Below are 13801 nucleotides of genomic sequence, written 5' to 3' on the forward strand. Positions count from 1 at the left end.
AGAAAGAACATCAGATTTCACAGGCTCCCCTGTAAGAATGTCTTTGGATGCCCATCCAGGACATCCCCTTTCTCCACCACCACTTCTCCCCATGGGTCTGGCCTTGGACTTTTCCCTTGAGCTTGAGGAAAGATTTAGCACTTTTACCCACCTTTTCATTACAATTAGATAACTTGCTCATGGTGTCCAGTTTTCCCTTTCCTGGTTACCCCCAAGAAAACATCCATTTAGCCAAATCTCTGTTCCTGAGACACACTGGTTGACATGATACCATATCTTCTGGGATGTCCTGTCTCTACAACAGCAATTCAGAAAAACATTGTCTTTATCTCTGGATGTGGTCTTAGCTACCTATCTAAGGTTATCTCTGGTCATCACAAATCTTTTAACAGATAAATGATTACTTGCATTTATATTAGTCAGCTTTTTGTTGTTGTTACAAAATACCTGAGAAAAACAACTTATAGGAAAAATAATTTATTTTGGCTCACAGTTTCAGAGGTTTCAGTCCATTGTTAGTTCCTGACTCCATTGGTTCCAGGTAAAAGGGCAAGAGAGAGCAAAGTTGTTTACCTCGTTGTAGTTAGGGGGCAAGAAGGCTTAGTCACTGGTTTGATTGACACAGACCAGTATAAGGAGAGGACAAAATTTAAGAGGATGTTAAAAACCTCAGTAATCAAGATGATTAATATTTTGTTGAAAAAAATTTAAAGTATCAAATTTAGTGTAAAAGTGTCTATGATGAATAAATCATCAAAATTTTAAATAAAGATAGACTCCGTATTATAAATTTTCCCTTTTGCCACAGGCTCCAAGTACTGGTCCTTTACTTAACATTTATATATTTTGTTTACTATGAATTATTCTGTATTAATTTTGTTTTTTAAAAAATATTGCATTAAAACATTACCCTTACCACTGAATCTTTTCAGAGACCCTTGTATTTTTGTATCACTTACTTTACTTTATCTTCAGCTTCCTCATCCCTGTCTGAATTTCAGAATCAGTGGGAGAGATTTCACCACAGATACTTGGTTTCATCTCACAGATTTTCTTCTTGGTTAGGAAGTGAAGCCCATTCTTGGTATGTACAATAAAAGTTGAAAACTAATAAGTCATATCAGCTAAATTTGTTATGGAGATGAGAAATTGACGGTATGTGGTATGTGAGAGGGCTCATTCTGCAGTATGTACTGTTTGTTACCCGGCAGATGAACTGGGTGCAAGTAATTTGCTGAGATTTCAAAAGATGACAGCATTGAAAACTATGGCAACAGAGAGCATTGGCACAAGACTAGGGTGCCTGGGAGAAGTTGTATGAACTATGCTAGTCTCTAGGTTTTAGAAAAGCTGAATGTGGAGCAGACAATGAAACCATGATCAAGATCTCAATCCCAGCGAATTGAGTTCTGGAAGTCCAAAATAATGTCAACACAGGATTTGATGCTGAGTCACCTAGATACTAGATGAAGGATCCTTAACTTCCACTGTTCAGGTGTAGGCTTCATCACAGACCCTGGAGAAGAAGGAGGCATTTGGCAAATTCAATAGGAAAAATGTCAAAATTAATTTTTACTGAAAGTTAGATATTAGCCAGAGAAAATTGGCTGGCTTTTGATCAACAAATGAAAATGCTCTATGTAATAGGATTATAAAGTTTTGTTTTTGCTTATTGGAAAAGGCATGAAGTCTCATTTACTCTGAAAGGTAAAATATGCTGTATGTCAATACCTGATTTGGACACAAGCTACTTTTCCCATCTCCCTAATGTATATACTTTTATATTGCCTAGTGTCCATGTTTGAGGAGAAAAAAGGATCTTCCATAAAAACAAAGCACACCAGAACTCAACTTAAAAATGGAAATGAACCAACACACGTACATAACTGCTTTCATTCTGCAGTATGTACTGTTTGTTACCCGGCAGATGAACAGCATGTGCAGGAAGGATTAACACTGTTTACAAAAGTTTCCCTAAAGTGTCATGTGGGAATCCATCCTACACAAAAGTTTAAAACATAGAATTTTAGTCAAACTGTCTGATTTCAGAGCTCTCAATTACTTTGATTTATTGCATGTTTTATGAAATACTATTTAAGCTTAATTTAAAAAATTCAAGTAATTTGGACATTTACTACAATGAAGCTATTGTATATTTAATATTTCTGGCTGATCATGTTTTATTTGTTACTCTGGCTTCTGAAAACTTGAAATTCAAATTTTATCCCTACATGAATAGTTCTGTAAATCTTAACCAGTTAAGATTTCCCCCTCAACCAAACTCATCAACATAGTATTTGACCAATGATTGCTCTCCTGTTCTTATTTTTTATTATGTTATAGATATATCTATGTATGCAGACACACACCTACAATTCACTGCTTCTCAGAGCTCTAGGAAAATGCCAAGAATCCAATACATGCATATTTTTAATTTGTTAAAAAAGCAACTTGAATGAAGTTCAAGTTACAAACAGCAAAAATAATTCATTTTGAGTGTATAATTTTATAATTTTTCTAGTCTCATTACAATTAAAATACAGAAAGTTTCCCTCACCTTAAAAGCATTCTTATATTCCTTCCCAGTCAGTTCTTTGTCCCCTGAACAATTCTGTATTTAAGTAACCTTTCTTCAGCCTTCCATCTCTAGATTATATTTGTCTTTGAAGAGTTTCACCAAGTGGAATTACATAGTGTATACTCTTATGTGTTTGACTTTTTTCAATTAACTAATTTAAAATATATTCATGCAATAGTTGTTGCAAGAATCAGTAGTTTATTCCTTTTATTGCTGCATAATATTCCATTGCATAAATGTATGGACATATCATATTTTGTTTATTCATTCACTTGTCATTGTATATTTGTATTGTTTCCAGGTTTTGTTTTCTATGAATCTTCCATTAATAAAACTTTTAATATATACACATGTAAAATGTTAGTGGAAATATTTTCTCATTTTTATAATATTAATTTTTCTGATCCACTACAAGAATATCCTTTTCCATTTAGATAGAAGTACTCTGATTTTTCTCAAGAATAATAAATTTTAATGCACAGGTCTTAAACATATTTTGTAACATTGCCTAATATTTCATGCTTGGATATTAAATTACATATATGTTTATATGTACATATGTCTGTGTATAATTTTAGTTTCCCATTCTTCACTGCTAGTATATGAAAATACAGTACTATTTTTATATATTGACTTCATATCCAGTGCTCTTAAGAGAATTTTTAGGATAATCTATGTGCATGGTAATGATGTTTGTTAATAAGGACAGTTAAACTTCTTTCCCAATCTCTTCCTTTGATTTATTTATTCTTGTCTTATCACACTGACCAGGAACTCTTCTACAGTGTTCAATACTAATGGTAAGAATGTGCACTCTTCTCCTGAACCCAATAATAGAGGAAAACTTTGGTCTCTTACCATAAGTATATTCTAATTTTTACTCAGAAGCCCCATTTAAATCTAAGGAAATTCTTCATTCTTTTTCTTCTTGAGTTTTTTTTTTTTTTTGTCATGAATGGGTATTGAATTTTGTGTTTGTCATATCTATGGATATAATTATATTCTCTTCTTTGTAAAAATCCTATTAATGTTGTAAATTGCATTGGCTGAGTTTCAAATGCATTCTTGGCATAATACTAGATTTGCTGGTTTTGTTTGTTTGTTTGTTTTTTAGTACTGGGGGTAGAACCCAGAGTTTTAGCACATACTAGGCACATGCTATGCTGTACTACTGAGCTACCTCCCCAGCCCTCACTGATATTTTGCCAAAGATTTTTGTATATATGTTTATGATTCATTTTAATCACATTTTTTTTCTTGAAATATCTTTGTGTATCTTTTTAAGAGAGCAGTACAGGCCTGATAAAATAATCGATAAGTCTCCATGCTACCTCTAGATTTTGAAATATTTTTATTGGACTGATATAATTTTTTAAGTATTTTATAAAATTAAACAGTGAAACCATCTGAACGCTGTGTTCTTTGTAAGAAGGCTTTTAATTACAAATCTAATTTCTTTATTAATATTGGTCTACTCACGTCTTTTTTAAAAGAAGTTTTGTGTATTTTAATCTTTAAATAAATTTATCCAGTTCACCTAAGGTTATTTATTTTACTTTCATTAAATTTTTAGAATAGTCATCTATCTTGTGTGTGTTCACATGTGCATGTGTGTAAATGCATGTGTGTGTTAGTTGGAATTGAACCCAGGGCCTATGTATGCTAGGCAAGAGCTCTACTTCTGAGCTACACATCCCACCCTTTTAATTTTATTTTGAGACAGGATCTTGCTAAATTGCCAAATTCAGGCTCTTCTAGCTCTCAGCCTGCCTCAGCCTCTCAAGTAGCTAGCATTATGGGCGTGTATCACCTTACCTGGCTTTCCTTTTATCTTTATAATGTCTGTAGGATCTATAATGATGCTCATTCTTATCTTTGCTATTAGCAGTTTTTGCAACTTTTCCTTTTTTCTAGATAAATGTAGCTAGAGGATGATCTATTTCATTAAAATAATGTGCAAAAAAACCCAACCCATCAAATTTTAGTTTCATTGTTTTCTGTTCATTTTCTATTTCAAATGAATTTGATCTTCATTGTTCCTCTCATTCTTTCTTTGGCTTCAATTCATTTCTTTTGTTGGACACTTAGATCCCAGATTTTAAAACTTTCTTTTTTTAGTATAAGTCTTTAGAATTATAAATTTCCCTCTTAACATTGGTCTAGTTGATTTCTATTAATTTTTATGTTATACTTTTCATTCAATTCATTAGATTTTCTAGTTTTTAGTGCACTTTTAAGATTTTAGAAGTGTGCTATTTAATTTACATATATTTGTAGATTTTCCAGAAATGTTTTTGTTATTGATTTGTACTTTAATTCAATTGTGGACAGAAAACACACTCTATATGATTTAGATCCTCTTTAATTTATTGACTTATTTTATGTCCTATCACATGTTTTATCTTAGAGAAGTTTCCATATGTTCTGCCTTGGTATGTTCTATAAATATCGATTAGTTCAAGATGATGGATAGTGTTAAGTATTCAGTATCCCTATTGATTTTTCTGCCCACTTGTTTTATCAGTTAATGAGATAACAATGTAGAATACACAAAGATAACTGTGGGTTTTTATATTTCTTTTTTGTTTCTGTCACTTTGTGAATCATGCACTTTGAAACTCAGTAATTTTATGTCTTCTTGGTGATGTGACACTAGAGTCTCTATAGAGATGTGTCTTAAAAACAAACCACCAAAAAGTTCATTGGATAGAGCAAGAGATATGTTATAATTTAGATATCACTTTAAATGTGTTAAGTGACATTCTAATATATTTAATAATGCCACTTTTATTTATCACAATCTTACTGTGTTGAGTAGTAAATATATTAAGCTTTTATTACATACTTGTACTGGATTGAGTTCCTGCTATGCATCTATCACTCATCAAAGCTAGTCTATGAATTACATTTTAAGTCAATTATTTAAGGATTCAGTTACACATTCATTCAACAAATGATATTGTAATAAAACCACCTTCTTCTTATCCATGTTGACTTAGGTAGTATCTTAAGACAGAAAAGAGAGCATAGAAAATTAATGTCAGGTTTTTTTTAAAAAAAGTAAAATAGTAGTTGTGAAAAAAATCCAGTCACTAATTTTTTTAGGTTGGTACTGTTAACTGGATTATTGGTATTACTGATGAGATCATCCTAGCCCTGGGGTGCAGAATGGATCCATCCCCTTGGGGAAAGGCTTTCTGACAGTTCCATTGGAGAAGGTAGATGAGATGAGGGCTTGTTGGAGTGACCACGATGGGAAATGGTAGTTTATTTGAATAGGTAAGCAACATATGCCAAAATGTGAAGTAGCACACTTTAGCAATTGGCAATATTTAAAAAAAAATGTTAGGGCAGATTTTTAGTTTATAAAATCTTGGGAGTAATTTCCTTTAAAGCAAAACATTTTTGAAATATTTTATTATATTTTCCTCTTAAATTCTCCAGTCTTCTAGGGAAGCTTCTGTGAAAAAAGAAAAAAGGTGGGGTCTGGGGTTGTAGCTCAGTGGTGGAGTGCTTACCTCATACATGTGAGGCAATGGGTTCTATCCTCAGCACCACATAAAAATCTAAAAAAATCAATAAAATAAAAGGTATTGTGTCCATGTACAATCAAAAATATTTTTTAAAAATGACAGGAGAAAATGGGGGGAATAGCTTAAGAGGCCACGTTACAGAGTGATTTCTCACCTTCAGTATGAAGGTTCACCTGTTCATCTGCTCACACTTGAAGTGCTTCCTTATCAAGTGCCAATTATTTGACAGGCTCTGTGCCAGACTCCACAAATAGAAATATGAATATGAAAAGCACTGAGGAGTCTGCAGCCTGGCATGGGTGATGAACATATGCTGCCAATTATAAAGCAGCTTCTCAGCTGCTATCATTGAGGTATGTACACATTTTTAAGGGAGGACAGGACTAGAAGTGACTAATTCTGTGTGAATGGTATAGAGTATTTCACAAGGTCAGGGAGATGGGCAACAGGGATCAGACCTAGGATAAAACAACAAGCAATAGAGAGTTCTACAAATACCCTGAGCAACCAGCTGGGGTATAAGGAAGATATTGCACATGGAAAATTCTCAGAAAAGAGCTGTAGGTATCTGGTCTTCTCTGAGGACATGTCTTGGAGAGCACTTTTCCACAACCCATGAAGTGCTTATTCCTTCTTGAACCTTGGGCTCTATTACAAAGGCATATGCTACCCTCTTGGCTCTTGATTCAGATTGACTGGGTTTTTTGGAGGTGGATGTTTTTGGGGGTATTGGGGATTAAACCCAGGACACTTTACTTCTGAGCTACCTCCCTAGTCCTTTTTTTTTTTTTTTTTTAATTTTGAGACAGCATATCACTAAGTTGCTGAGGGTCTTGCAAAGTTGCTGAGGCTGGCTTTGAACTTGCCATCCTCCTGCCTCAGCCTCTGAAGTTGCTGGGATTATAGGTGTGAACCAATGCACCCAGCTTGACTGGTCTTTAGTCCCAGATCACTTACTGTTTAATGTGGCTTTGATAAGTCACTTAATTCTTCTGTGCCTCAATTTCTATATGTGTAAAATAGGAATAATAGTAGTAGTTATCTCTTATGGTTGTGTGGTCTTTTTTTTAACATTAAATGAAATACTATGAGTTGAAATTATTAAAACTATGCCCACACAAAGGGTGTACTGAGTAAATGTTGACAGTTATTAGCAACAGAGTAGAGGAAAAAGACTTTTTCTAATTCCGCTGAGTTTTGAAGTGTAGATCTCTGAAGTTTCAAGAAGTGGCAGAGGCCATCTATAGGAAGCTAGCTCATTTGTGTTGCAGAAAACTGACAGAGAAAAGACTAGACGCAAGTCTTAATGATAATGGGAATGGCTAATGTAGATACTTTTTGCTCAACAAATCCCTGAAACATGTTAGGCAGGCTAGTTTGCCCGTTCTTTGGACTAGAATTGTATAATCCTGCCCATTCTAAAACAGAGCAATTGGTTTTAATCAAACTCTATCAAAATGAATATATGAAAAGAGAATGAAATTGTTAAGCATAGCTATTTTCAAACTAGAGGCTAAGACCCAATGTTGCCTTTGTGAAATCAATTTAGTTTCATGAGAAATACTCTTTTAGGATTGCAGATTATGAAGTTTATTTCATAAACTTCTAGTTTTACTTATGCATATAGGTAATAATGTAATGATTAACATTGACAATTGTACTCAGCACTATTCTAAGAACTTGATGTGGGATAACTCAGTTAATTCTCACAGTGATCCTAAGAGATAGCTATAGTTACCAACCTGAATTTGTAAATGAGGCGACTCCGGGATTAAAAAACTTCTTTGAGGAAAAAAAAATTGGCAAGTTCCGGATCCAGGTGCAAACCTGGAAGCCTGGTTCTAGGAGATATGAAGTACAAGGTTACAATGTAAAACGCCTATCACCATGTCGGGTTGTGACCAGAGCTTGAGTTGTGTTAGAGGGCAGAGGTGTAACTCCCACCACCTAGGTCCCTGTAGATCTTTGCAGACCTTCAGCCATCTTGGCAAGCACAGTTAGTATTAATGTTCAGGTTACTTCTGAGTTTTAGCCAAATGATTTAATCAATTTAAGAATGGAAGAAGAATGTCAGTGCTTGCAAAAGAATACAATATCAACATCTTCAAGGGCATGCTTTTAGGGAGGCAAAATGGTCAACTTCAAGGATGTGCCAACCATAAAATGTCCAATTAGTTTCATTTGCAATACTTTTTTAAGACAATAAACATTACTGTGCATCTACATATTCCAAGTCTTGTGAGAAGCAAAGATAAAAAAAACTTTGCAAATAATTTATTGTGCAATGAAAGACAGAAGCAAATATAAAATAGGAGTTGTAATAAATCTCTGTAAATTCAACAATAGCAACATCAGAAATGCAGTGAGTTCTTCAGTTGTACATAGAGTGAGAACCAACTCAGTCTGGAGAATCAGAAAAGCCGGTGGAGGAGCTAAACCTCCATCTGAATCTTGAGAGGAGGAAAAGGAAAGGTGTATTTCAAGCTGAAGGAAGAGTGTGTGCCATGTAGTGATAGATAGGAGGGCAGGTCATGTTTCTGGAACTATGGTTTATTCCAGTCTTTTCACTTACTACCATGTTTCTTAATGAGAACATCTTTTGGAATGAATATTTTATATTTTTCTACAACATCTTAATAACTGAAGAAATGTTGAAGCTTGCCATATAGCTGCTTTCTCCTAAACTCTATTGAGTATGTGTAATTGATTACTACTGCAGCTGGGAAGAGGGAAATGTCTGCAGTACTCTGCCTATTCTTAATAAATTCTGGCTGAATTGGCTTACCTAAGGGGTTAGTGTACTTCAAAGCTTGAAACACTTTCTATTGATTGAATCACTGCCTTTCAAAAGGGAGATGCTTTAGGCAGTGACTTTAAGCTTTGCTGTCTTGTCTAGATGATGTCAAGGGTTCAGCACCTCCCCTAGGCGGAACAAGTCATCAGAATATCTTCTCCTCCTTGTAAACACATACTTTTAACTTATTTCAACAAGCAAAGTTAGCTTTTGGCAACCAGAGTTTAGATAATGTATAGCAATCCAGCATCATCTTTAAAAATAATGGTTTCATGTGTGGAAGACCGGATGGATAGTGAGTGGGTGGTGATCTTTGTAATGGAAATAAAAGCTTTGAGTGTCTAGTAAAAAAAAAAAAAAAAAAAAAAGGAATATCCCACAGATCAGCTGGATGACCCCGGAAATTTACTTTAACCCTCTGAGCCACCATTTCCTCTTTAGGAAAGTTGAGTGTGTTAGAATAATTGACAAGTTCTGGCTTTAAATGTTTGATTTTAAGATTATTTTAGATGCTTCTTGAGAACCAGAGGGAAAAGATGTTTATGGTTCACCTGGCTCAGATCATGCTATAGCATCTCTCCTACCTAATTACCTGGGGGAAACAAAGTGGAAGTTGGATTCTTCTCTTGATGGTCAAAGCTATATTTTAAATGTAGGCTATGAAGTTGGACTCCCTGGCTAAACCACCCTGGCTTTTCAGGAGGCTGTAAAACTGCAGTGTCTGTGAGCACTGGCAGCCTAAAGGGGATACTCTACTTGACTTCTATTGTGTGTTTTATTTCCACTGTGGGAAAGGGCCCAATCTCCTGTGCAATGAAGGCTTAAGGCCACTAGCTAGTAAGTTGTCTATGAAGGCTGAGCTGCATAAAGCAACAGAAAAGAAAAACTCACAAGATGTAAAAGAACCAAGCTCTTGGGTACCTTTAAATCTCTGTACATATGCAGATGTATCCCCATGAGAGTAAAGGGTAATAGCTTCTCTTTGGAGATAATCATATTTACCCTCTTGTTGCTTGTTCTTAGGGAATGCATATTAATTCAAGAGAAAACCAGAGCTCTACTCGTCCAATGATGTATATTTTATGGTCCTTTCATTGTAAGCTCACATCTTTTATTGGCTATTCACTTAACTGTGGTTAAGGAAATGCTGAATCCTGTTCCTGTGCTGTTGCTATAGCGATTCCTGAGAGAGAAAAGCCAGGCATGAAGTATTCAGGTGAAATTTTTATCAAACTAATGTTTAAATTAAACGTGAATTTTAATTTATTAAAATATTTGAAATCTGGTCATCTGAGAAGCCGAAGTACTGCTTTCCCAATTATCCATGCCTTTTCCCCTTTGCTGTTTTATGCACACAAGTGTCTTTAGCAAGAACTCACTCACATTTTCTCATCCTCAAGTGAGAGTTGCTGAGCCACAGCAAAGGCACCAACTGATCAACTGACAGTTCTGCCTTTTCTGGGTACTACACTGCAGTTTTACTTCTGCTTTGAAGGGAGTGATCTAATTAAAAAGACATTTCAAATGCTTATTTCCCACTCCTGTCCTTGAACACCAGCCCAAATATTTTTAAGCTATGATGAATATACTTTGGAAACTTGGCTCTGTTTCTAATCCAATTTTACATGAATGTCCTCATCCATCTTTGTTGGTGTACCAGGTCATATCTCTCTCCATACAGTTCTCAACCAAATAAGCTCACCTATTGGTGATGGGTCAACATTTTGGTGCTGTGCTACCTTCTCACACAAGAGCAAAGATATGAGCAAGAAGCAGATGGAGGTAGGTGGAATGGAAGGTTTGAGGGACAGCATGGAAGGGCAGATCGTCACATGTCGAATGTGCATGGAGTATCCTTCTCAGCTCCTTGCTCAGTATTAATAAACCAGGCACTGGAAAACTTTTTTTGGGAATATTTTTGGTTATGCAGGACATACCACCAGGTATAACTCTCAGCTCTGCCACTGATGTTCCCAGGCAGTCAGGGACCACACATACATGAATAGGACTGGCTGTGTTCCAATAAAACTTTATTTGTGAACAATAAAATGTAAATCTCATATGATTCCTATGTGTTACAAAATATAATTCTTATTTTGATTTGTTTCGCTCATAGAAAAGGCTAAAAATGATTGTTAGCTAATGGGCCACTAAAACAACCTGCAGTAGACTGACATGGCTGGCAGGCTGCTTTTTTGCAAACCACTGCCATAGAGGTTAAGAGGGTGGAACTGGGGCCCGGCAGGGTGGCATGCACCTGTAATCCCAGCAGCAGAGAGGCTGAGACAGGAGGTTGGGGAGTTCAAAGCCAGGCTCAGCAAAAGGGAGGCGCTCAGCAAATCAGTGAGATCCTGTCTCTAAATAAAACCAAATAGGGCTGGGGATGTGGCTCAGTGGTCGAGTGCCCCTGAGTTCAATTCCTGGAACCCCACTCCCTCCCCAAAAGGGTGAAACTAGGGCCCAATTCTCTTTCTTTGAATCCTGAACTTTTTCTTTCTACTTTTTTATCTTGGGCAATTAGTTTCTCAGTGACTTCTTTTCCAGAGGTGTAAAATAGAATTGATGATAATACGTACTCCATGGAGTGTTTTGAGGGTTAAATAAGGGGACACACACACACACAACAACAACAACAAAATGATTAGAATGGTTCTTGATGTAGCACATAGTGTGCGCACTAACAGGAGTAATTATTATCCACAAAGAGCATCAGAGCACTAAGGAAGATGCTTGGTCATTGTGGGAAAAACTGAAATAGCAAGATTTGATATTCATGGAAAAAGCCAATATGATGCGGACTGAGAACGTAACCACCTTTGCTTTCTTCCGGAGTCACCTAAACAGCGCTGGCTTCCTTTTGCCCCCTTCTCCTGACCACCTGCTTCTGGCCACCATCGATGGCCCACTTATGATGAATGACTCCCTGTGAAACAGCTGCTTGTGCTCTGTGTGCCAGCACCTTCTGTCACACTAAATTGAATCATTTTTATTCGCCTTCTACTGCAGTTTCTAAGTGTTGACACAGTCATTTCAGGACTGGTCTCATCATTTTCAGGTCTTATGATGGCCATTTTTTATATTTCATAAACCCAGAGAGGCAAATTTTTTGCTGAACCTTAGGTACCTGCTGGGAAGCAGAGGACTGCCCTCTCAGACTTGTTGATAAAAACACAAAGATTTTGTGACTTGTATTTTTCTTTCCTTGTTTAACTGTTCCCAGCTGTTTCTGATTCCTTTTCTTTTAGGAGAATTTGGAGTTGAGGATTTTAAAATTTTTTTATTTATTATTATTATTTTTTTGAGTAGGGCGTGAAAGATAGATGATAGAAATAAGTATTCAAACACCTAGATGTTGTCCTACTGATGTTACCTTCTTTTGTGTATACAATTAATTTAAAATCCTGCAAATCACTTTTCTCAAAAATGGCCAAATCAAAATCTTTACTTTAAATATTATTTTTTTAAAAGGTGAATGCCACAGGAAGGAATACTGCACCAAAATATTATCCTTAACTTAAGAAATTTGGACATCAATTTGAAGAATTTAAAAATGGATATCACTGGCAATTTTTTATATTGTTTCTTAAAAATTGTGTCAGACATTTTCTGAGATTGGTCAGGATTAATCACAATTAGTAATGATTCCTATGGAAAATTTTTTTTTTAGGTGTGTGACTTTTTTTCAGGAGTTGTATGGTAGTTAGTTCAGTTTGAAATTTTAAAAATTATTTTATTAAGTGAGTTATTTATTTATTCAAAGCACAAAGGCACAAGTTCTGGAGTCGATTCTAATCCTGGCCCCAACACTTAATAATATTGTGTCTTTGGGTAAGTTATTTAAGGTCTCTGCTCAATTTTCTCCTCTGAGAGGCATAGGGATGTAATAATTTCATCCACACCATAGAATTGTTATGAAGAATGACAATGATTGTAGAGCACTCTAGAATGGTGCCTAGTACAGAGTAAGAATTCAGAACAGGTGTGGTGGTGCACACTTGAAATTTAGTGACTCAGAGTCTGAGGCAGGAGGTCCACATGTTCAAAGTCAGCCTCAGCAACTTAATGAGGTCCTCAGTAATTTAGCAAAACTCTTGTCTCAAAAAAATAAAAAATAAAAAAGGGCAGGAGATATGGCTTAGTGGTTCAATCCCGTGTGCCTCCCTTCCTCCCCCAAATTCAGTACACATTCTCTCTTTCATTCATTTATTCACTGTGCAATGAGTTCATGTGTCTCTGCAATGCTCAGACTTTGACCCTTTCATTTATCATATGTGTGACCTTGGGCAAGTACCTTAACCTCCCAGAGACTTAAGTTTTCTATCTGTAACACAGGACTAATAAGTAGTGCCTAATGGTGGTGGTGTGAGAGGAAAACATACATTCAAAGCATTTAAATCAAGGCTCTAGATATAGTACTATTCAATAAGTGTTAACTATCATCATAATTGTAATTTCTCAAGGTCCTAGGGTAAGTTCTGGGTGTTTGGGAACAAAAGACACAGCCATTGTTCCCTAGCCAACTGGTGAGACCACGAGTGAGCCAATAGTTGTAAGAGTGGTAACTGTGGCAACACAAGTGCGTACAAATGTTACCTAGTTAAAAAGAGCAACCCGTAGTCAGTTTTCTTTCTTTAAAGCCAGTATGACCAGTTTGCTTTTAGTTTGAACATAGACCCATGATATTCCAACTAAGCTTCACAGAGGAGACACGGGGATATCCAGAGGAAGTAGGTAGGATCAAGCGCACCTGTTAGAGTCTGTAAACAAGTCAAAATAACACCTGGCATTTTGCCAGGGGAATGTTAGAGTTCGTAAACAAGTCTGGATGGTGCCTGGCAAAATGCCAGAGGGAGTGGTTTGAGAAGTAACAAAAACAAGCCATTAAGTGTGGAGATT

This window comes from Marmota flaviventris, chromosome 15, assembly GCF_047511675.1.
Source record: "Marmota flaviventris isolate mMarFla1 chromosome 15, mMarFla1.hap1, whole genome shotgun sequence".
NCBI classification, from domain to species: Eukaryota; Metazoa; Chordata; class Mammalia; order Rodentia; family Sciuridae; genus Marmota; species Marmota flaviventris.